Source organism: Oenanthe melanoleuca, chromosome 3 (assembly GCF_029582105.1).
Source record: "Oenanthe melanoleuca isolate GR-GAL-2019-014 chromosome 3, OMel1.0, whole genome shotgun sequence".
NCBI lineage: Eukaryota > Metazoa > Chordata > Aves > Passeriformes > Muscicapidae > Oenanthe > Oenanthe melanoleuca.
Genome location: NC_079336.1, coordinates 13,819,153 through 13,843,467, shown reverse-complemented (window position 1 = coordinate 13,843,467; position 24,315 = coordinate 13,819,153). Strand labels below are relative to the sequence as shown.

At 45.9% G+C, this 24,315-nt stretch overlaps 1 protein-coding gene across 2 annotated transcripts in view; it reads left to right on the top strand.

Annotated features, from left to right (window-relative positions):
- The first annotated feature begins 1,494 nt into the window (after positions 1–1,494).
- Positions 1,495–24,315, top strand: part of HPCAL1 (hippocalcin like 1) — a 62,938-nt gene continuing 40,117 nt past the window's right edge. The window contains exons 1-2 of one of the 2 annotated variants that reach the window (XM_056487045.1): positions 1,495–1,819; positions 17,160–17,206. The gene's annotated coding sequence lies outside the window, so the exon portion shown is untranslated. The remainder of the gene's footprint in view (positions 1,820–17,159; positions 17,207–24,315) is intronic. The other variant, XM_056487046.1, reaches the window with a different exon arrangement.

Below are 24,315 nucleotides of genomic sequence, written 5' to 3'. Positions count from 1 at the left end.
GGAAATCAAGGGGGTACCCACAGATCTCCTGCCAGGAGAACCCAGCTTCAAGCACATGAACGCCGGTGGTTAGACAGAGTTTCCCATTATGTGCTCCTGGTTGAGTGCTTCTAGTTTAAACTGTTCAGGTTCTTTAATTTCCAAGTTTGTTCTTTTCCTTGGGCTGACATTTTTGTTATTTTCTTTTGAAACTGGCAGAATGGTTCAACTGTTTTTGAAGGGCCTTGGAAAAAGTGGTTATTGCTAAGTAACATTTTAATCTCTGTAGCAGTTTCTTCTCTTTGCATCAGTGTATCCAGTTTCAAGGTATTCCAGCTTTGGAGTACGTGTGAAAGGTTTGGTTTCTTTGTGTATTTCTTATTTGTTTGTTTGGATGGGTTTTTTCCCCCCGTCCCTATGAAAATCTGTTGGACTTACTGCAAAGATAAGCTTTGAAAACTGCTTTGATGGTGATGACATTTCTCTGTTTGTTTTCCCCCCCTCATCCCCGTTTTGTCACTTAGATCTTTTAGTATCGTTTTCCTGGTGTAGCCTTGATTTCAGCTCTATTCAGTTCTTATCTCAAGACAGCACTGAATGTGCTTATGGTGTCTCCTATAAGGGGAGGTAGAGTGAAAGCTACTGATAAGGCACAGTGACAACTACATTAAATTCTCCATATATTTTTGATTTGAAAATGTGCTGGGCAGGAGCTGGGAGGGGGCGGGCGGGGAGAAATATGCTAACAGGAAGATTCACTTCTTTGTGCTACATGCCATATTTCTGAGCAACGCTTCCAATCACCTCCCTCAGGAAGCAGATCAGCATCAATCCCCAGATCCCCTCCATTTTGCGATGGGGTACGCGGAGAGGCTCTGCAAGTTCGTGTCTTGCACGGAGCAGCGAGGGAAGGGTGGGCGCCTGTCGGCAGCCGTGCGGGCTCAGCCGACGGCAGCAAGTTCAGCTGCGCCGCTCCCCGCCCTGCTGGGGCACTGCCGGCCCGGGATGGGGCGCAGCGGTGGCAGCGCTTGTCCCATTGCCGGGCTCAGCGGGAAGCGTGGGCTCCCTGCGCTCGCTTCCAGCGGCCACTGCTGCCGCCGTCCTCCCTCCGTCCCCATGCGCCCCGCCGCTCCACAGGATGGTGCGGGGTCTGGAGCAGCGGGAGAGGTCCTTGTCCGGAGTTCCCTTATTTGTTTTGGGGGTAAAAAACACAGTAACATCCCCACCACTCTACCCCCCACACCCCCCACCCCCCCTCCAAAAAAAAAAAAAAAAAAACAAAAACCAGGAAAAAATAAAATGGGTGGGTGTGGGGGGGAACTCTCCAACATCAAAAATCAGAACTTTTCCCTGCCCGCTGCCCATGCCCGCGGTGCCGGCAGGGAGCCCACGGGGCGCGCAGCTCTGCGCGCTCCCCCGGCCCCGCACTTCCTGCCCGCGGCGGCCCCGGCGGGGCCGGGCAGGGCGATACCAAGTGTCCGGAGCGGCGGAAGCGGCGGGAGAGGCGGCGGGCGGCCCCTGCGCAGGGCCCGGCGCTGCGCACGCCGCGGGGCGGCCGCGGAGCGGCGGAACGGAGCGCTCCGCCCCCCGGCGCGCCCGCTGCCCCGCCGGGGAAGTTGCGCTCCGTCCCTCGCTCTCCCTGGTCCCTCGGCGACGGCTCCTTCCTCCCCCTCCCTCCCTCCAATGCGCCTCCCGCTCATTTCCTCTTTTCCTCCCCGCTCGCCGCCGCTCCGCAGGCGCGCGGCTCGCCCGGGCGCCGCCGCGGAGTTGTAGCTCCCAGGAAGCCGCCGCGCCCCCGCCGCCGCTCCAGGGCCGCCCGGGACCCCGCTCCGCCAGCCGGGTAAGGCGCCGGGGCCGCTCCGCCGCCGCCCGCGGAGCGCCGCGGAAACTTCGGGAGGGCTGCGGGAGGGCTGCGCGCTCTCCCTGCTGCGGGGACTGGCCGAGAGCGAAGCTGAAGGGAAGGGGGAGATTTCTGGCTTTTGGCGGAGGTATTTTCGGGGAGAGAGGGCTCGAACCGTCCCGCTTGGATTGCGGGCGCGGGGCTCTCCGCGCATCTCTTCCATCCCCGCGGGCGCGGAGCGGGGCGCTGCTCCGCTCGCCGCCAGAGATGCGGAGCGGATCCAGGCGCCCTCTTCGCTCCGGGGGGATGCGAGCGGATCCCCTCTGCCGCCGCGGGGCTGCGGCGCAGCGCTCGCCTCGCCCCGAGCACTGGGAATTGCCAGCGTTTCCCCTGCCCTCAGAAAACCCCGAGCCGTGTGTAGCCGTGTCCTTGTGCGTCTGTCGGTGTATGGATATCTGTACATCTGTCTGCGCAGAGCCCCGTGCAGCCCGCGTGTGCGCTCGGCTGTGCGGGAGCCTCCCCGATGGTGAGGGGCATTTCGCAGCTCTGCTTTATGGTGGTTAATGGTTTACCCGGAGAAGTTCCCGACGCATGAATGTTGCCTTTGAGTCAACTCCTACAGACCCGGACTTCCTATTGCCAACCTTCCCAAACGGCCTTTAAAAAATACTGGTTTGCCTTTGGTGAGCCGGCTTTTTTGTCTGTCTGCTCGCCCGGGAGATGTCTGGGGCTGTGCTGGAAGCCGGATGGCTGCGGCCAAGGTCACCCCAGTTCCCTGAAAGCCGAGCAAAGGGGGACACCCCATTCCTGCGAGGTTGTGGCAGCAGAGGCATCTGCCAGCCGGGGCTTGTATCAGGCTGCTGGGGGACCTGCTGGAGCACATGGCTCCAGCACACACTAGCAGCTGAAGTAGGGACAATTACAAGAAATAAGAAATAAAACAAGGCAAGTGAATTGACAAGTAAGTTTCTATATAAATAAGTTCCTGCTCGGTTTGGGAAAAGGTCATCTAATGCATCATCAGGAATGAAAGTTTGCTGAGAAAAACAGCTGAGTGCTCAGTGGGTCTGTGTCTCCTGCTCATAGCTGGGTGATTTATACCTATGTGACAAAATCCTGAGCTTTTTCACAGGAATGCTTGTAGGCAAGCACTGCAGCTGAGCATTGTCCTGTAATCCCATTCGCAAGTGAAAATCTGGTAGGAAGATAAAATTTTCTCTGTGGGAGGAAGAAAGGAGGAAACAATCACTCCCTCCCCAAAATATTTCCCGTTTTTCCTAATGGAAACCGTTTGTCGTAATTTCAGGTTTGAAAGCTCTTCTTGCCTGAGATGAAATTTGAGTAAAGGCTGGGGGACTATTTCGGCAGCCACTGATATCCACTGATTAAATGCTGTCTTGCATGGGGTCCTCCAGCACTGTTGGGTACTTTTGGCCAGGGAGCAGAGCCATGAGGAGCCTTGCTGCTTGTTCTAGGGCCGAGTATCTACCTTGCTTCTGACCCCTCAACTCTTCTCAGGTGCTTGGATTGGGAACCCTTTGATTCATGTGAACGGATCTGAGTGTGTTTGGCTTCATGTAGTGCAGTGGGGCTTGGGGAAGAAGGCAGATCATCTCACATTTTCCTTAGGTTCACTGAGGAGGTGCTGGCCAGCCAGCAGGACACGCATCACCTCATCCTCACACCTATTTTCTGCATTTCTTTGTTTCTTGCCTTTCTCTGTGTAGAGGTGGAAGTGTAGGAAACTGTAAGGGGAAAAAATGGGTGCCACTATAGAGTGGCTGTTGCAACGCTGTCAGGAGCTGTGCTGAGGAGTCAGCTCTGCTGGCAGAAAAAGTGCTTTTGTTGGCATAGCTTAGTCTGTTCAGGGAATTGCCACGGTGCTGGAGCGGGGTTTGCTCTTGCAGCTGGCTGCTTGCACCGGCAGGAACTTGTGTAGACAAACCTCTCTGACTCTCAGATGAGGCTGCCACTGCCGATGCAGGCGATGCTCTGCTCGCAGCTGGTGCTGTGGTGCCCCCATTCTACCACCCGAGCTCGTGGGCATGGGAGCAACCTGGGCCAGTTGTTGGGAGCTGGGGATAGAGATTAATTTGTAGCCTAAGCAAAATTAAACTTGGATTATGACTCCACCAAAAGGGAAAAAAAAAAAAGCAAAAAAAAAAAAAGCATATAATCTGGGCTTAGAAACGTTGCGAATAAAAATGCGCATGCACTGTCATTTTATATTTTTTGACAAGCAAGGCAACATTCTTTTGAGTGTTGATTACTTTGACATGAGGGACACATGAATGCTGGTAGATCAAGGGGGCAGTGTGAATTAAAATCCTGTATCACTGAGCTTTTTACTTCCTTTTAGTGATGTGAAATTAAGCAGTGATGTTGCACTGTTTGCATGTGCAAGATGCACTGATACTCATGGGAAGAGGATCTCACACATTTCCAAAGAACTGCTGGAATTTCCTTCAAGCATGACTTTTAGGTCAGATTCAGGAGCAAATGCAATGTGTTTTCCAGTTAATGGAAGAAATGCAGACTTTTTTTGAATTTGTTTTCTGAATGTGTTTTCCATCGTGTTCCTAGGGTGCTTTCCATAATGTCTATATGTGAGATCAGTTTCTTTGTTCATTATCTGTATTAGAAAATTGTTTGTGTTCAACATCTGCATCTCAATTGAGCTTAATTTGGACGGAAGTTAAATTTCTTTTGGCAAGAGGTTTATCTTATATTGTGTTAACAGTGTTACTGTATTTTGTGGGATCCTACCCATGGATAATGAAAGGATTTGCTTTTGCAAAATTGTTGAAATTTAGCTTTAATGAACACAACTTGTTTTTCAATCAGTGCCTAAAATTTCCCTTGCTCCGATAATCCTCTACCAGCCGGAGAGTATAACAAATGCAAACAGTTATCTTCATTTCATCAGTCTTTTGCTGCATAAAAGGTTCCACAAGTCGGTTTTGTTTTGCTAACCTGCTAATTAACCCATTGATTTCTGCATTTCTCGACTTACCCAGATAAATATCTCTGCCTGTTGTCATGCTCTGCTAGCAAAGTAATTGTGGATCCTTGAACAGTGGGGGCAAATACTCCATGAGGAGCTCCTTACTTTACCTCTCAGAGTCTTGCAGTGGATAGAGAGAATTTTCAGCAGAATATCCTGGAAGTGTGACCTTTCTGGAAGTCTGGTGCTGCTTAATGACTGGGAGACCCATGATGACAGGGCTGACCACAGGATGAATTATGCATTCTCCTGCTCTGATTGTGCTGGAATTAGAAGGCAAGGGCTGGGGGGATGTGGGGGGGAGAGCAGATCAGCCTTAATCTAAGAAATATTGCAGTTCTTCTGGATTGCACTGCATGAAATATGCCTTTATTATTATTTTTTAAAAATGCCGCTTATCGTTTGCAGAGTAGGTTTGTAGATACCTGTGAGTAATCAGTGTTGAAGAAATGGCAGTGGTACTTGTGTTGTTTCAGTGTTTCTTGTCCTGTACGTGTGTATCTTTTTAAAATCAAAGAAAGCAGCAAGTAGTTTAAGGGATTCTCCCTAGTGATCAATGTTAGTTGAGATACTTGGAAACCCGTGCCAAGCAGCATTCCATTCAAAAGATGCCAGCTACAACCTGGCCAGCCTTTTACTTCCATTTCATGCAATGTATCTCCCAGTGATTAAGCTGCCTGTCTAAAGTGGCACAATCTACTTGAAAAAGCAGCAAGAAAACTTCCATGCACTTCAGGCATCAGCCTTTGAGACCTGCTGCCAGTTTTTTTGGTGACTCCTTCAAATATGTTTTAACCATTTTTCTTTTTCTGCCCTCTTTTTTTGAAGGAAATCAGGCTGCCTGATGGGGAAGAGTACAGCTGCATAATTGCACATTTCTCAGCTAGGAGAAAAAAAAGGATTCTTGCTAGTATTTCAGTTGCTGTAATCTTAATGTACTCAGAGAGGTGTTTAAGCTGATGGTATCCCTTTAAATATCCACTTGGGCTGGAAAACACTGGATTGGTGACAGGGACACTCAGAGACTTCAAGGGTGGAAGGCATGGCTTGCACCTAGAGAGATACTTGCTGAAAAACAGGCATACTGAGATCCTGATATGTTTGCCAAGAGCAACAGCTAAACTTGGGCAGCTGGTTTAGCAATTAAATAATGTTTTTGTTTTGGACAATGGGTTTATCGTAATGAATTAGCCTCTGGACTAGTCAGAGTGGCAAAGGGGTTTGTTTTTGGTTCCCCAACCATGCAGCATACCAGCATTGGGCATGTACCTCCCAGCAATGGGAGTGCAAGAAGCATTTCACACAAATGGTCTGGGAGTGGGAGCGTGCACACTTGTGTGTCCCTTGTGTGTAAACCCCACATTCTTGTCATCTCTTGAAAATAAAAACGTGATGGATGCTATAGCTCGGGCATGGAGTAAGGAAATGCATGATGCCTTGTGCTTAGAAGTTGGCGTGTGGCTCATGCAAAGTCATTTTAGAATAGTCGGGGGCGGCGGTGGGAGGAGGGAGGAGAAGAAATGCCTTCAGGGCTGGGAGCCAGCGTGGGTGTGCTGCAAGCCGTCCTCGCCAGCCCTCCACACTCCTCACTCACCTCTGCTCTGCAGCCAGCCTGGCTGGGCAGAAAGCAGCTCTTCCTTGCTGGAGGCAGCAGGAATTTTTTTCAGGTTTCTTTCTTTCTTTCAGAAGGGCATTTTGTGCAGGATGCTCTGTTCTTGGCAGCTCGCCCACTGTGCGAGGGGAGAAAGCTCGCTGGTTTGGTCACAGTGCAGATAGCCACTGTCAAAGCCAGTTAGCATTTGCAGGGCATCCTTTCCTTCTGCTCTTAAATAAAGCTTTTTTTTATTTAGCAGGCTAATTTTGTCTCTCCGAACACAATCACTTTCTTGAAATTTGTCTGGGGAGAAGCAGACTTTTCTTTGTAGAGCAGTTTGGGGCTGCTGGATGAAGGCTGCTTGTGTGTGAGAGGAGAGTGGGAGTTACATGGGAAGATGTTGTGGATGCATAACCATTACCACCAATTTTTATTATGAAATGTGTGTTCAAAAAATAAAAACAACCATACTTTGTAGTGCTTAGGAAAGGGCCTAGAAGCAACATCTGTTCAATGTGTTAGAAGATGCTTGAAAACCCTGTATTCTCCCTCGCCAGAGCTGAAGGAAAGGCAGCAGCTGAAACCTAGGCTTGGAGCAGGGGCCTGGCCTGTGGGTATCACAGGAGCTGCCTTTCATGGTGCTCTGCAGGGTGATCAAAGCACTGTCCTGGAACAACTGGGGTTTCTGCTTTTCCTTCTAGCTTCCAGTTAAAGATTCTTTTTCAACAGTCAATACCCCTGTGTCTTGATATCCCCTCCCTGGTGTCCACCCTCCTAAAGCTCTTGTACTGAGAGAGCTGGAGCTACTGTACAGGGCAGGGGGAAAGAAAGTGGGGTCAGCATGTAAGGCCCTCCATGGTTAGTCACCATGATTTTTGCTGGACTGAGTTTCATTGCTCTTGAGCTCATGTATGTCAGCTTTGCTTCAGAGGGGTTCTGGGAGGCTTTCCAGAAAATGGGTGCTCCTGTTGTAAGAGTTTATTAAAGGAGGCACTTATGCCAAGTGAAACATTTGTGGGTTGGAAACACAGGTATCTGACAGCCGTGGAATCACATGTGTTTCTGAAAGTCAGAACCATTTAAATGGGAATGAGCATGTGCTTGTGTCCAGCCTGTCTAGTGGCTTTGTGCAATGAACCCTAGATGGCTGCATCCAGGTGGAGGATGGCAGACCAAGACCACCCCTGATGTCAGAAGCCTGATTTCCCCAAATCCCATGGTGAATTATTTCCCTTGGCTTAAGCTTGATGTGAAGCAAACTGGCTGAAATCAGTTGTGGGAGACCTTTTCATTTCAAGTGGTTCCCCTGCTCATTGACTGGGGATGGTTCACTGGGTGCTGCACTCTCAGTGATGGCTGAAGCCCCTTCTCTGGATGTCAAGAGTTTGGTCACTGCATGTGCCTGTCCCCCAGGGAACAACTGTGAGCCTGAGGTACTGTGCCCCTCCATGCCAGGCTCATCCCAGGCAGCAGCTCTGCCAGGACCAGCCAGGGCTTCTTCTAGGGTTATCAGGTGATGCATCAAAAGATAATTTTTTTTTAATGGAAATTAGATTTCATTCCAGCTGAGGGTAATTGAAGTGGTGCTAATGGTCTGAAAGTAAATGAGATTCAGTTCTGTAGACTGAGGCCACAACTTTCTGTTCTCCTTGTGCTACGTTTCTTAAAATGGCATTCATTCCTAAATCTGGCCCTAAAGTTCTGTTACAAAGAGCTGCATTTGTCTCAGGAGATAGGAAAAGATCCTGCTTTAATTTTAATTCATTCTCTAGCCCTCCTCTCCCATCTCCTTAAGGATTCCCTGAACCTGCAGGCTGAATTTCCCAGCCAGATTTGTCCCCATGGGAAACCTTCTGACCCCAGTGGGATTTACAAGGGAGCAGAGTCCGTCTCATCCTGTTCAGCCTGTTCAGATGAACAGCCCTCCAAAGCAGCTTGTAGTTTCAGCCTGAATAATCTGTGACTCCAGTCACAAAGAAGAGAGGAATCTTTGCAGGAGGATATTCCATTGCTGAGGTACCACTGGGCTGTCCAGAGTGGAGGAAAGATGCAATTGCTGAGCCTGTCACAGGGGGGGAATATCCCTGTCTCTCTTCTGACACAATGTCTTGGTATACACGGGGTTTGCCAGATCTGATCTGCTCAGTCCCACCAACTGTGATTTCTCTCAGATCTCCTGGTGTCCTGGTGTCCTCTGTCCTTCATGGTCCCTGCTGGGGGCTGTTGGCAGGTTGCTCACATGGTGTGTGCTGTAGCTTCACAGAAGTCCTGAGCCTTGAGTGAGGTGAGCTGTTCTGAACTGATAGCACCAGAAACATCTGGATTTACTGAGTGCTTGCTTTTATGAGTGTAATTCAGAAGGCACAGTTTGGGAATGAAGGTGCACTTTCTGGCCATTTCCAGAGCTCTGATTTGTTGCAGGGCACATTCAAGGATGATCTTCCTCAGCATTAGGCTGAGCCATCACCTTCTGGGCACCAGGGGCTTCACAGCCAGGTGTTGGTTGGTCCCATTTGTGTTGGGGCATTTTCAATTAGCTGTACCAGCTTTGTTTCCAGATGCTTCATGCCCCTGATGGTGCTGGGGTCTTCTATGTGTCACTGATGGGTTTGATGGCTTTTTGTGCTTGGTGGGGAGACATGTTTCTAGCAAAAACGCTCTGCACTGCTTGCTCAGTTCCATAAAAGCATTGCAGAAACATTTTGGTGGAAGTTTTGATATTCTTAAGCTGTGTGGATGCAAAAGTCCAGGCTGACTATTGAATATTAATAGCTCCTCAGGAGCTTGTGAGAAGTGTGCCTTGAGGTGGAGTAGGCTTAGACAGAAAGATGAACTGTGAGTGGCATGTGAGCACCACGGGGTGTGATGCTGTGCCTGCTGCTTTCCAAGCAAGCACTCTCCCTGTGTAGTGCCTGTGCTGGAGTGCAGCAGGGCCTGAGGAAGATCTGCAGGTGCTGGGGCAGACTGGGGCTGCAGGCTGAGCTGCTCAGGCCAGCCAGCACTGCCATCTCTGTCTGTGACCGTGACATCCCCGTGCCAGGGTCTGTCTGTGGCTGTGGGGCTTGCAGGGTGCCAGTCTGACACTGCTTGTCTCCTCTCCTCCCCATCTCACCCTGCTGCCCACATCAAGCCATGGAGATGCCAGGCTCCTGCTCATGATATCAGCCTCCATTTAAACCCATTTCTTAACTGGTAGTCAGAAGTGGGTGAAATGAGAGGGAAAAAATCCCTGACTGGAGTAGCAGCGGTGACAGGTCACAAATCAATCAAGGTGGTCACAGTCAGACTTCTCCAGGAGCTTGGCTTCCCACAGGTCATGGCTCCCACTGAGAAAAAAGAGAGATTTCCAGCACTGTCACCCAGGTGTCCCTGTGGGTCCTGAGGAGGAGTTTGCCCAGCTGTGTTCCTGCTGCTGGCTGAACCCATCTGTGCCAAGGAAAGCTGTGGGCTGCAGCAGGGCTGCCTGTCCTGGCAGAGCTGAGGAGACCCCTCAGCTTAGAAAAATCTTGGTCACCTGAAGTTGATGTTTTACAGCCTCTGAAACTGTGATTGATGTGTGCTGGAAGTTTTGCCCTTAACATTGCTTTTCCAGCTCTCTGGAGGTTAATGAGACACTGGGGCATCTGGTTTTTGCTTTGCTTCCAAGGTGATTTTCCCCTCATAAAGATGAGAATGAGTAGATTTTTTTTTTTAAATGAATAAATGATCTGCCCAGGAGCACTACTTTGTGATAAACTTAATTTAAATCCAGCTGCATATTCTGTAGCTGGAGTGTGGCTTTATGTAGCATAAAAGAACCTCAATATGCAGAGAGGATTAAGGTTATGTGAGGCACCTTGGCTCTGCCATAACAGCTTATATCACTATAATTTGTGTTTTGAAATAATTCAGGCTTCATTCAGTCCGTGGAAAATGTTTGAACTTTTTCAACTATTGATCTCTTATGTCCCTCCATCCGGTATCTTAGCTAATATAAATTACAGTCTCCTGTAATTAAAAGGCAGTTGACACTAGGTCCTGTGTAGCTGCTTAGCAAATCTTATTTTAGCAGATACCTCCCTTCCCATGACCTTCCTCATTCATTCTAGCACTCCCAAATCTTTATTGTGTAACTTGAACGTAATGTTTAGTTTAGAGTATCCTGTGAAGCAGGGAAGTGCCACTGAAAGGGAGGCTAAAAAGGGGAAGAGAGAAACTTCCTGGCCAATGAATGTGTAATTGCACAATTTAGTTAATTGTATTGGAAAAAAAGTTTCGGAGAAAATAGGGTAAATAACTGGCACTGTTCTGTCCCCAACTGCCTGTACGCTGTTCAGCTGTAGGCTGACTGCTAGTGTGCAAGTCAAATCAGGCAGTATGTGGCATTTGCCAATAGTCTTCTTGGGAAAAAAAGCCCCAACATCTAAACAACTCTGTGATTCAGTAAGGGAAGTCAGGAGGGACAGGAGCCAAAACTGACATAGAATGCAGAAATGCAGTCTGGAAATTTGGGTCAGGGGAATTGCTTCTGCCTCCACCAAGATGAATTGTGGCAGAGTAGCCCATGATGTGTTTCATAAAAGGCCAGGTTAGCATGCAGGTTTCTCCTTTGCACAAGCTTCTGGCTTCTGTTGATTTCCCTGCTCTTTCACTGAATCTGGCAGGGATCTCCACTTGCTATGATAACATCAGTCAGAGATAAGGTTCTTCTACAGAAGGCTTCAGGCTGTCAATGGTTTAACTACCACATTGCAGCTGTGTTCAATAAATAAACCTTTGGGAATTCTCAGAATGGGGTTGCTGGAGGTGTGGAACAGTTAGTCATTGCAGACCTAAGCTACAAATGTAGGTCCCACCTTTATGGGGTCTGCTCCAAGTATTTCTGTGCTGTAAGGAGAGCTCCAGCACAGCAGATATGCAATGAGCATGTATAGGGCAGCATGGAGCATTTTCTAAAATCCCACAGGAAAAATCTAAGGCAATAGATGTATTCATTTGGTAGGATTTCTGTGGTTTCTGTTAGTCCAACTCTGATGTCTCACAATTAAGATGTGATGTTCCTGCTTGAGCAGGAGCATAAGTCACAGCCTTCCAAAGATGTCGGTCTCTTACTCACTTGGAGAGTTTAATTTGAACTGCCAGGTGAATATCTTGGTGTGCTCTCAAGGACTTGTTGACTTATCTAATAGACTAATTGCTAAGGGAAACAGAATGAAAACAGGGCAGAGATTATACCACCATCCCCCAGCTGACCCACTCTTTTTTGTTTTAAGCTGGTGTTTGTTTTTGTTTTGTTTTGTGTTTTGTTTGGGTTTTTTTGGAATTAGATTGTTTTGTTGTTTGTTTTTTTAATGGTTCAATATGGGGTGATGGTTTTAAACTGAAGGAAGGTTGCTGTAGACTAATGCAAGGAGCAAGTTTCTTACTATGGGAGTGGTGAATCATGACACAGGTTGCTCAGAGAGGTGATAGATGCCCCATCTGTGGGAACATTCAAGGTGAGGTTGGAAGGCATTCTGAGCAACCTGATCTAGTTGAAGATGTCCCTGCTCATTGCAGGGGTATTGGACTGTGTCACCTTAAAAGTGCCTTCCAACCCAAACTATTGTATGACTACATCCACAATTCTTTGTTTCTTCCCTACTGAGGGGTGGACCTGGCTTTGTGTTTCACTTCACTCTTAGAGGTTAAATTCACCAAGCAGTGTCAGGATGGCATTGTGAGCAGATGTAAGAACCAGCAACAGGCTTCAGGCTGCAAAAATTTATGCTGGAAGATTGTCTAAGTAAACTGCAGAAGGGAAACCCTGGAGGCAGAGAGCTGGCAGGATTTGGACACCTGCTAAAAATGCAGGCTGCTTTACAGCATGTGAAATCAAAGCAGCCTGGGAGCCTGCTGAAGCTGCTCAGTCAATAGGTGTAGAAGGTGTTCCAAATAAGCAATACATGGCCTCCAAGGAATGTTTTCAACTCCTTCCTGTTGCTGTTCCTTGATCCTGTCAGTGCTTGGTGTTTCCTCCATGCTCTGGCATTATTGCATATTGGTGAAATGGTAATGGGAGAGGTGCCACTAGAGGAATCTGAGGCAGAAAAAGGGGGGCAGCAGTTTATGCTGTGGACACAGCATCAGTCTCTCTCAGCAGTACCAGCCTCTCAGGTGATGCACAGTCCAAGGTATTTCTGCACTGCAGCCACAGCAGGGAATTGAGAACACTTGAATTAGCTTTTGCATTAATCAGTGTCTAATTCCCTATTTGTAGCACCCTGGAGGTCAGGAAGGGCTGGAAAACCTGTCCAGGAGCCTGTGCTGGGCTGCAATGGCAGCTGGGCTCTCTTGAGCGAGGTTGGCAGTGCTCTTGGGTAGTGACTGTCCCTTGATGGAGCGTGAACAACAGCTCTGCTGGAATGTGGGAACCTAGAGGCCTCTGTTTCTGCAGGGAGTTAGTTTCCTGGCATTCTGGGTTGAATCGTATGTTGAGGTAGGCTCCAGGCATGGTGGCTTATGGGCCTGGTGTGAAAGATGGGGAGAAGGAGGGGGTGAGATGTGAGTGAGATGAGACTGTGCATTGGAGGAAGGGGTGAGTGGACACAGTCCAGAGCAGCTGGTCAGCCAGCACAAGTGCTGTCAGGGCTGCATGTGCTGTCTGCATGCATCCACAAGCATGTGCACAAGTGAGCAGCCAAAGCTGAGGTGCAGTAGTGGGTGATGAGTGAGCTGGCTGGGGGGGAACTGGAGGAAAGTTAGAGTAGAATAGAGCAGTTCAGTTGTAAAGATCCTTCAATGATCATTGAGCCCAACTGCAAGGCAACAAGACAATGAGTTCTTGGCTGTCCATGGGTGTTGTTATCCCCAGATGAAGGGGATGGCAAAATTGTGTCCTACAAGCCTTCATCAGCTTTCATTGTAAGAAAAAGATAAAAAACCCTTATTTATAAAATAGCAGAGGCTGCTTGAAAGAGAAATTGCAAATAAAGGAGTGCAGAGAATTGATGCAGTCCTGGGAGTGTCTGTGCTGCTGCAGGCGGCGTTTGCAGGCAGGTCACGCCAGCCACAAACGTGGCAGTGTTAATAACAGTATTGATTTGTCTTAATGCAGTTATGAAAGCTGAACCTCAGAGGTGTGGGAGGGCCTTACTGCTAATTGGCACCAAGATTGATGGAGGATAGTATCAGCCAGAGGGGAGCAAAGGGAGGCAAGAACAGGGCAGGGTAAAATAGTGACCAAGAAAAATGGCCACAGCACTTGAGGCTTCTCCATTGAGTAGAAAGAAATCTGCTTAAAATGTAATGCCTGTGACTCAAAGTAAAGGAATGGGGTTAAAATCACTTTGAAAAAACAAGACAAAAGAAAAGTCAAGGTGTCTGCAGTGTCTTTGGTGCAAGCCAAGGCCTGTCTGAAGATTCTGCAGGAGTGGCAGAGCTGCAATGCCTGCAGGGCAGGCAGGGGTGGGGGACATCTGACCCCTCACAGGGAGTTTTACCCCTGTCAGGTCAAAATGTCTTCTGAAAAAAATAATTTGTCACCTTGGTATTCTCAAAAAAGATCTTGTAAGGAGGAGGATCTTTACACATTATTATTTGGAGCAGTCTTCTTAAGCTTTTTGCTAGCAGCTCTGAAAATACTAGACTGATGCACTCACCTCTTCCTGCCCAGCCTCCAAAAGTTTCTGACATCTCTTCCTTTAATTCTGCTTTGTAATTGAATTTCTGCCATGAGTTTCTTCTGCTAATTCATTTATAGCATACTTTTAATTGTCAGTGAATATGAATACTGCATGAACTGTAAACATAGAAATTAATGTGTGCTATCCAGTTACCCTCTACTCCTGCAGGTTGGAAGAAAGGTTTTATACGATTTCAGACATCCCTGAAAGTCTTTTGGGTTGCCAAAATCCAGCATCTGGACTGTGAAATTCCATTTACTTTGAGCATATAAATATGGCCAAATAATATTGCATTATTTGGCTTGCTGGATGTGGAAAGTACAGCAATTTTGTAGCAGCAACACAGAAGAGAAATTAAAAGAGTTTGTGGGTTGTGTTTGCTATTTTGCCATTGACCAAATTCAGTCCTTATCTTGTTTTTCCATTGGGGTTATTTTGTTTTGCAGCTGGAGAAATAACATCCATCACTCTGTTATATAAGGATACTAAGTTTTTGTCACAAAAAGATGTTGAATCTAAAATGATTAGCTTAAATGTTTTTGTTGCTCTCAGGCTGCAACATGTATGAGTGCCTGCCTAGGGATCTCAAGAGTAATAGAAAATTTCATGGTAACAGAAAATTTATTGGAATTTACTTCCTGGGACAGAAGACTGGTGTAATTAAAACCTGCAGTGATGAAGGATGCTACCAGGATAAAATAAGAACACAATCAATTAGGGGGCACACACTTCAGGGGTTTTCTCTTTGTCTTTATTTTTCCTTCCAGGCTCTTTGGGCCTTAGGGAAATTTGTTTGAAACTGCTCCCCAGATGATGGGAAGGTGCATGTGGGAAGGCTGGTGCTCAGTACAAGCCATTCAACCAGCATCACTCACCAGTGGTCAGGGGAGAGGGCACTCCAGGGGTGACTGGTGACCCCCTGCCAGGGCAGGATACCCTGGCCTCACTTCTGGGACACTTGTTTTGTTCTTGTGATTTGTAGAAGGAGCTGCATTTCAGCTGCCTGTTTGACTTCTTTTCAATTTCTTCTTGGTGTTTACTTCTGAAAACCTGTGGAGAATTTCTGAGGTTACTATAACAATCAAAAAGCAAAATATATAGTGCTAAATTTTTTAAAAGGAGGAGATGGAATTGCAGTGCAGTGCAGTCGCTCTGACTTTTATTACAGTGTTTTTCTGGAAGTTAATAAATTATTTCCCATCTAGTCATCTTCTGAGTGCTTATGAGTAACAGTCAGCATGGGTTAGTTTGGAACAAATAATGTCAGACCATCCTAATTACTCTCTGGAGCAGGCTGACAAGTCTTGTAGATAGAAAAAGAGCAGATTATATGATTTACTCCAATCCTCCTCCAAGTTAAGTTTTTGGTGATGTTTTGATAATCACAGCAAAAATAACTAAGGAAAATAAATTTTGTTGAAACTTATTAAGCTCAGGAGTAATGTTGGATGAGGATTTCCAAAAATGGACCCTAGGTCATGGGTCATTCTTATTGATGCATTTGATAAAATGCAGACTCAAGCAACACCAAACTAGGGGATGCTACAAGTACTTGGATGGAGAAAATTGATTTTCAAGTAGCTTTGGACAGAACCAGAAGATGATCTTGGAGGATCCATCATTCTTACCAAAAGCCTTTAGTGTGGGCTTGCATTTATCTCTGGTGAATGGGTTGGCTTTACAGAATACTCAGGGGTGGTTGGAAGGCCTCCACTGAAAACTGATACATCACTTTTCCAGCATCATCCTGCCCCAACTGCAGCAGACTCATGCTTCCATAAACAGGAGGATGGACTCCATGTCCAGTGTTGGGATCTCCTGGTGCTTTGGCATTGCTGGAGTACTAAAGCCTGCATGGGCCACTGCACCTGATAGAAAGTGTAAAAAAAAATGGAAAAGGCCAGTGAGGATCTGAATAACAGGACTCAAGATGGGAAGGTGTAAGGGTGTTTGGTCTGGAGAGAAGCTGTAGGATTGGCACAAGGAGTTTGCAGTGTCAGGAAACAGCAGCAGCTCGCTGTAAGGGCAGAAAATGAAACCCTGAATCTGTAGGGGTTAGGGCCAGTGGAAATGAGTGTGAGTGGTATCATGAAAAGCAGGAACTCCTGCTTGTAGGGATGAAGTGACAAAGGAGAACTGTTGGGGGACTTTGTCTGTCGTGTCTGTGGCTGGGATTTGGCACTGGGCAGAACACGTGTGTGTCAGTGTGGGCTGGAGGCACCTGGGAGCCAAACACAGTGGGACTTTGTTTGCAGAAGTTACAGGGTTACTGGGTCTGACAGAAAAGAAGTTTATATATTGGATTGGAGAAGATGAATTCTTCCCAGCTGAGCTTGACCTTGGTGGTGGAGGAAAATCATGGTCAGCTCTGTGAGACAGGGAATCAGAGCAAGTCACTTGCTTTCGATTTTCTAATCCACAGATTTTGAGAGATTAGGAATCACGGGAGAAGGTGAACCTTGCTCCTGGTGTGCTTATCTGTGACTCCTTAAAGGCTGATGAACCCTCAGCATTCAGAGCTGACAGATGCTGATGAGATGCAAATTATTATGTTCTTTTTCCTGAGAAACGTGCTCAGTTAAAGAGAAGTGATTCCTAAACTTTCAGAGCAATGCTTAGTGGCTGCAGTAAACTTGGAACTGGCTCTCTCATATTTTTCATTTATTTTGTTCCAGTTTTTACATCTTGGTGTAGTAATATTCTGTGGTATGAGCCAAGCAAACCCTCTGAATCTGAACTTGATACTTGCTTATTTTGAAAGATGACTTTTTACAAAAGAATATTTAAAGTGAGAAGGGTGGTGTCAACAGATTATTGAACATCAGAAGAGTTTGCTGTCTGAATTCAAGACAAATCTGTGCATTTTTAAGCATGGAAATGTTTCTTATTTCAGGACAAATAATAAAATGCAAATGCACAGCAAAGCTGTTTCCCATTGTAGGGTAAGAACTGGAGGAGGGTTTTTACGTGTTAAGACTATTTCTGGTTTTTCTTGAACTGGGAACAGTAGCTTTTACAGGAGAGGCCAAGAGTGTGAAGAATGTCACTTAGAGAAAAGCTGTGATGTAAAGCATGTTTAGTTTGTGTCTTCTCTTCCAGGTAATCAAGCCCCGTGGACTTTCTCTGAAGAGAATCCAAAATAGGTGGTGAGTACTTTGCAGAGCCTGCTCCTTTCAAGGCACTCTTTAATTTAATAATAGTAAAGCTAAATGAGAAATAGAAAATGCAAGCTTTTTTTTTTTTGTTCTGCATTGAGTGCAGAAGTTTGCATTTGCTGAGTTAATGGCATGCTTTAATTTCAAAGCTGGCAGGGCTAATCTTTGAGCAGGGGTTTGTTGTCAAAATGTTAAGCTTTGTACCTAATAATAACCTTTGCACTAAAAATAATTTCCTGAGATTAGATAAGTGAACTGTTACATTTTAAAAAATACTTGACTTTAAGGGAAACCTGTACAAATTACATTGTATTTTTTACGAAAAGCCTACACATCCCACTGGGGTTGTGTTTTCTGTGTCAGAAAGCAACCTTAGGATTTTTTCCCCTTCTGTTCTGTGCAAGGTGTTAATCTAAAGGAATGCAACTTCCAGAGTTAAATGAGCTGCATAACCCATGCTAATCTCTGCCACATGTGACTGATTTTGTGCAGCCTGCACCCAAGGCTTCCATGCATTTCATTTGCACGCCCTTGGTTAGGTTCTTACTTGTGAGTGAGTGAAACATTAAATCAGTCAGGAGCTGCAGGAGGATGAGGTGGCTGAGAGCTGCCAATGTGGTGCCATTGCAGCTGCAAAGCACCTCCTATGCTGATGCCAATCAGTGCAATTTCTTTTCCTCTGCTGGAGCTGGTCTCTCCAATGGTGCCAGCTGAGACCCTTTGCTGTTTGTTTTCCTTGTTTCTAGAGAAATACATACTCTGTTTCCTTTTTCAATTCTAGATTTCTTTCCCATGAGATTAACCAAATTATATAATTGCCCATTAATTCCTCAGGAAGTTCATTCTTTCGTTGCATTTCCCTAGTGCACAGGATACAAGCTATTAGAGCTCTTGTGTGCTCAGACTGACTAATGAACTATGGTGGAAAGCCCCACACCTCTAATGGATTTCTCTGCCTTCCAAATCCGTGTATTTCCCATAGATCAGATGCCTTTTGATACATATGGTCCCTGGTTGGTTTGAAGTGTCCATAGAGGGGAAATGTAGCCATTTGCACAGGTAATTTCTCAGGGAAGGGCAGGATGATGGAGTTTGGTGTGTCTGTCAACCTAAAAATGTATTCACTGTGCTAGAAAATGCTTACTTTGTATTTATAAGGGACTTACTTAACACCCCTTAAATGTATATGTTATCAACTACATCTTTCATCAATTAAAACATCCCTTAGTAAGCTGTGTTATCCTTATTTTCTGTATTGAGGCTTATGTTCCTAAAACTTGAGTTTTACAAGCCCAAATCACAAATCCCATGTGCCTTGCACCAAAATGCTCTTGTGAGCAGTAGCCTATGAACCCCTTCCCTTCCCCAGCCCTGCAGTAGGATGGGATCTGTGTTGTAAACCTGCATGGTTTGTATTGCTAATTTCTGTATTGGGACCGGAATATTCAGTGGATCTTTTCTGAGAGGCTGAAAAATGAAATAAAACTCTTCTTCTGAGGACAGAGAGGAGTATGAGATGGATGACAGTAATGCCATGTGTGTAAAATCCAGGTATTTAAATTAAATTTTAAACTGTCTCTTTACATTGTACTTAAAATTGGATTTTATTGTTGTCTTGTTTCAGGTAATACCTGAACAGGGTATAAGTAAAAAAATAATTGTCAATACTCCAGACTGTTTGTTAATATGTAATATGTCTTTCTTCTGGGTAGTCTCTTTGGGTAGTGCTTTGAAAAGCTCCTGTGGTCTTTTGGCAGAGCTTGGGCTCCTGATGCACTTTTACTAACAGATTAGAGTTGTTTGGTTTGTACATCACATTTTTTGATGCTTTAATGGTCTATATTCCTCATCTTTTCAAGTTCAGGTATGTCCTGATTTCAGTTTGGGAATTTATATGATCCATGCCAGAAGAAGGAACATCTCCAGAGCATAACTGCTCCTCTGTGGAGCCTTACTGTGGCCTGGCTGCATCAGTTCATCTTTAACATGTAGTGAGAGACAGACTTGAAGGCAGACCAGTGCTGAGCCTGATGGGCATTTTCCAGAATGTGATGTGTGGCCAGTGGCACATGGATGGCTTCAGAACAAAGCATGAAACTAAAATGTGTATGAACATGCCTGAAGGCAGCTTGAATTTTACCCCAGCAAAGCACATCTGGAAGTGAGGATGCTGGCCATGGAAAAAGGGAATTGGCATCTGGATGCTCTCCTGCTGGGATACCACAGGGTGTGATGCAGCAAGCTGCTTACCTGTGTTCCTGCCTGTAAGCACATAAGCAGCTCTGGGGAGCCAGACACATGATGGGAGATGCACCCAGCAAGGCACCCTGTGCAGGACACCTGAATGGACCATGCCTTGGTGGTTCCAGGGTGCTGGGACTTGGAGCTGGGATGTGCTCAGGATGTCTCTGTCCCAGGTCAATGCAGGGCAGCTGTGGTGGTGGCACTGCTGCAACCTCCTTGCTGTTCTGGGGGAGCACATAAGGGCCTGTGACCATGGCCAGGGAAGGCAGAGCATGGGACATGAGATGGTGTGAGCACCATTTCAGAAGCTGCCTGTTGCTTGCAGGGACGTGGGGCTGAGTCTGGTACAGGGCTCCTCACTTCTCTGGTCCAGAGCTGGTGTGTTTGATGCAACATGAAACTTTTTGCACCCAGACTGACAGATCTGTCCTACCAAACTGGCTTTGAGAAACATTCTACTTTTAAACTGAAGGCTGAGTTGAAATTCCTGCAGCCTTGGTATTTGTGGGAAATGGGGTTCCCCATTTGAATGGGAGGTTGCAAGAGGTGCTGGAGGGCTGAGGTTCTGAACATATCTCAGGATCACCTTTGGCAAGACATGGAAATCAGGAAATGTTCTTGCCATTGGAGTTGGGAAATTTGTTGGAACTGTGCTGTATGTTCTGTGCACAGAGCAAGGCCATGGGCATCTCCCCATGACCTGGCTCTGGCCATCACTAGAACATTCCCCCTCACCAGGATCTCCTCATCCTTGTGTCCTGGTGCCTTTCAGCCTGGCTGTGCCTCTACTGCCCTTTTCAGCATTTCCCTGCCTTCTCTGTAGCCCATCTGTGTCCCATATCCAGGGTCCCATGGGATCACCCTTCCTGTGAACATTCAGGCTCTGCAGGAAGCAAAAATCCCAGCAGCAGTGCCAGGCTGAGCACCAGGGCAGAGAAGGGGAGGGCAGGCAAGATAAGTGGGAATTTGAGGCTGTTTTCTCCTTCCCCTGGGCATCATGTGCAGCCTTGAAAATCTGCCGTGTTTCAGAGCTCAAACTCAAGTCCTCTTGGGGAAAGGGAGACCTTTCAGTTCTGGTAACTTGTCCTATTGCCTTTCCCTGCTGTCTGGAGGGAGCTGTGAGAGCCACATATCTGCCATACATAAAACTATATCATGGGTACAGGGGTGGGAAATAGAAGTGCAATTAACTGGAAAATGTGTCTTAAAAAAGAACAAATGGGGAGCACAGTAGCAAATGAAGTACCTTTTGTGAGTAGCTTATGTAACAAAGTAATTGAAAATAATTCATTATGGTTTAATGTGTCTTTAACCAAAGCTTCCAATTTTTTTCTTCACCACCTTTAAAAGTTGCTGTTTGAGTCTTTAGCTGTTACATTCTTGTTATAGATAAGTTTTACTGATGTCTCCTCTGTTGACACTTTTCTATGTTGTACTGTATGTTTGCTTTCCATATTCACTGTTTGCTCATTCAAGGATGTTAAGGAAAAAACCCCAGAATGGCTCTGCAACACTGCTGTTCAGCTGTTTGTTTTTATGAATGAATCTTCTGTGTGAGTGCTCACAGGCCTTGGGATTGCTCAATTTTCAAAAACTTCTAAAATTCAAACGTTTTCCTTAATTCTTTACTGTGATGGGGAAAAACTAAAGCAGGGCTTTCCTTAAAAAAAAAATAAACCTTTATCCAAGATTTCTAGCCAAGCTGGAAGATAGTGGGGCTCTATAATTGCCCTGATTTCCCCATTGTGCACTGTGCCTGTTCCATTTTGTAGAGATGTTGCTATATAGCATGAAAAAGGAGTGGCTCCTAATGCAAGTATCTCGTGTTGATTCACTGCTATACAACTGTTCATCCCATAAGAGTGTGGGATTACAAAGCATTATCATGCTCAGATTGACTCAGGTAGTACTATTTTTATTTAAGCTGTATTAAGGTATCGTTGTGAATCTTTGGTCTTGCAGCATGGGTGTAATACGATTTACTATTTTTATAAAAAAATCAACATGTCTGTACAAATCCTGCCCATGGCAAGAGCTGCAAAGATTAGTCATGAACTCAAATGGTTTTTTCCTTCCCCTCTCCTCTCCTCTACAGTGAGTTGTTACATTTTTCATTTTCCTGTGACCTCCATCATCTTGGCCAGGTTTGGAATAAAATAATGCCTTGGATTATGGTGTCAGGGACTTGGTACTTGCTGGGAGAAGCTTGGGTGTAAGTGGAAGCAAGATTTGGGGATGCTCAGTGGAGTTACCTGGGCAGTCACCAGGGGAGTGCAGTGGGTTTCACCCTCCTTAAGCCTTGAGGACCCTCTGATTCAAGCAAATGAGACCAGCAGTCCTGTCCATCCACCTTGCTGCCTTTTATATCAGGCCCCACCAGTTTTAATTTTAAAAAATGGTAATTTTGGAGTGGATCCTTGCCTTGCTCAGCTCCTTCTCATTGCCCTGCAGCAGCTTAGTACCCTGGTAATGCAAAGATAAGCATGCATCCTGGGGTGGAGGTTGGCTAAGGGATGCAGTCAGAAATATCTGCAGACAGCATGTCTGTCCATCTGCATGCCTGCAGGTTGGATAGACTGCCAACCACTGTGTTTCCAGAGGGGAAGGAAAAAAAATCATGGCCCTTCTTAAAGAGGGAATGCAATGAGATGAGGTGTGATTTTCCCCAACTGTAGACAGGTGATCCAAATAAGTTCTTTGCAATGGGTCTGACTGGAGTTACCACTAAAAGTCAGCATGGTTTGCAAAGGTGGTGGTGCAAAAACTGCTTCATTGCATTGCTTTGGTGATCTAGGAATTGCATAGCAGAGGTACAGTAGCCCAGGGAATATTCCCTGTAAGCTGCCTGGATGCAGCTCCCATTCTGGGGAACTCAGGAGAATTGACATTGCCACTCCTGGACTTCCCACCTCTGGGATTCACTGGGATGGGAGGTTGTTCCAGGGCAGGTAATGCAGCACTGTGTCCTGAGGAAGAACTTCTAGGAGTGTTTCTGGCCATCAGCATTTGGAGAAGAGGTGATGGAGAGAGAGGCTGAATGTGGGCATCCTCCTGGGCTCTGCATCTTGGGACAGCCTGGCTGGTGAGCAGCTGGATTGCTGGAACTGGCTCATGGCACCCAAAGGCAGCAGGGAGTAGCCATGGTTGTCTTGAGTGTGGTCTGCAGTTGTGTGAATATGAACATACAGAGACAGAGGAGCATTTCCATCCCCATCAAGCCTTCATTTGAAATGAAGGAGGCATTTAATATGGGTTTTTTTACATCCTTCTCCTTAATTACCAGGAAGGCAGAATAACATTCAATAACTGCTTGACTACCACTTAAATAGAAAAAGCCCCAGTGGCAGTGGCTGGATGCTGCATGGTTGGGTGTGGGCAGCACAGCATGTCCAGTGAATGGGGGAGAAGATGCTGTGGGTTTGCTGGGGCAGCTCCACAGCCAGGTTCCTGCTCAGTCCTGTTCCTGCTGACCAGGAGCTGTTGCAGCAGGAAGGGAAATCAGCTGGTGAAGTCTGGTCTCTGTTACACCATTTAGGGTAGAGGAACATAAAGTGCCAATTGTGCCATAACAAAATACATGGATAATTTTGACATGGGATGCACATTGCTTTATTAATGGTTTTGTTTGGCAGGCTTCATTTGGGACTTTTTTGGGATGGGGAGTTCCCCCAACGCCACCAAGGGTTGCACGTACATCTGCTGTCATGTCCAGACATTGCCCTCCTCCTGCAGGCTGTTCTGGTGATGTTCCAGCATCAGTGGGGCTGGTGGGGTGAAAACTTTTCAGTGTGAAGAAAGAGAGTCAATTTTGTTTTCTTCTCCCTATGCATTTGGTATTTAAAAATATCACCCTTTATCATAAAATCATAAAATAATTGTGGCTATCATAAAATCTGGTCTCCTAGCAAAGTCCCAGTTGTTCCTTTCCAGAGAACTGACGTGAATTCCCAGGAAAAGCAGACATAGCCCTTGTCCCTTGTCTAGATTTTGTTGCTGTCTGGAAGGAAGCATTGGGGTCTGTTGGACTAGATGATCAGTCTGGGTCTTTTTTCCAGCTAAACTACTTTGTTCTATTCAAGTGCAGACAGGATTGGAGAGCTGGAAGACTGGCCTGTAGATCCCAGCTGTAGCTGTATTCCTGCAGTACTAGGAGAGATTTTCTATGTTAGGTGCTTGCTGGCTGGCTATCTTACACCCTAAAGCCCAAGAATTCATTGTCTCAATATTGAATTCATTAGTAAATTGAGTGTAGTAAATCTGTTACAGTAAAAATGAAGTGAATTAAACTACAGAAATTTTTTCATTACACCAAAAAAAAAAAAAATCGTATTTGGCCTTCATTGAATTTCAAAGGGAATATAATTTGCAATTTTATTCAATGAAATGCTACAGGCAAAATAATTTAGGAGAAATGTTGCTTTTTGTAATTTGGGGAGGAAATTTCATTTGAGGTATTTACCATCTAGAAATTATTTTGTGGCACATCAGTATTAAGACATACATCCTTATGGATCTACATAATGTCTCATTGCTTGTTATTTACAATTACTGTATATATGTCAGAATAGTTAATTATCTTATTCTGGTAATTTATATTGGAATCACTAAGGCAGGTTGTTTTTAAGTACTTTTTTTTTTTTCTAGGTAAAAACACCTTCTCTCTGAATGATAATAAAATATTTTAACACTGCAACAAGGAGCACAATAGATAGGTATATTAATACAAGTGCCTGAAAATATAAACTAAGAATGTAAAATCTGTGCTCACTGGTTTCAGAATATATAGTACAGTATCTTCCTTGACTTTTCATGTGTTTTATAACTGGTTTGAATCTGAGGAAAATATTTTTTTCTTT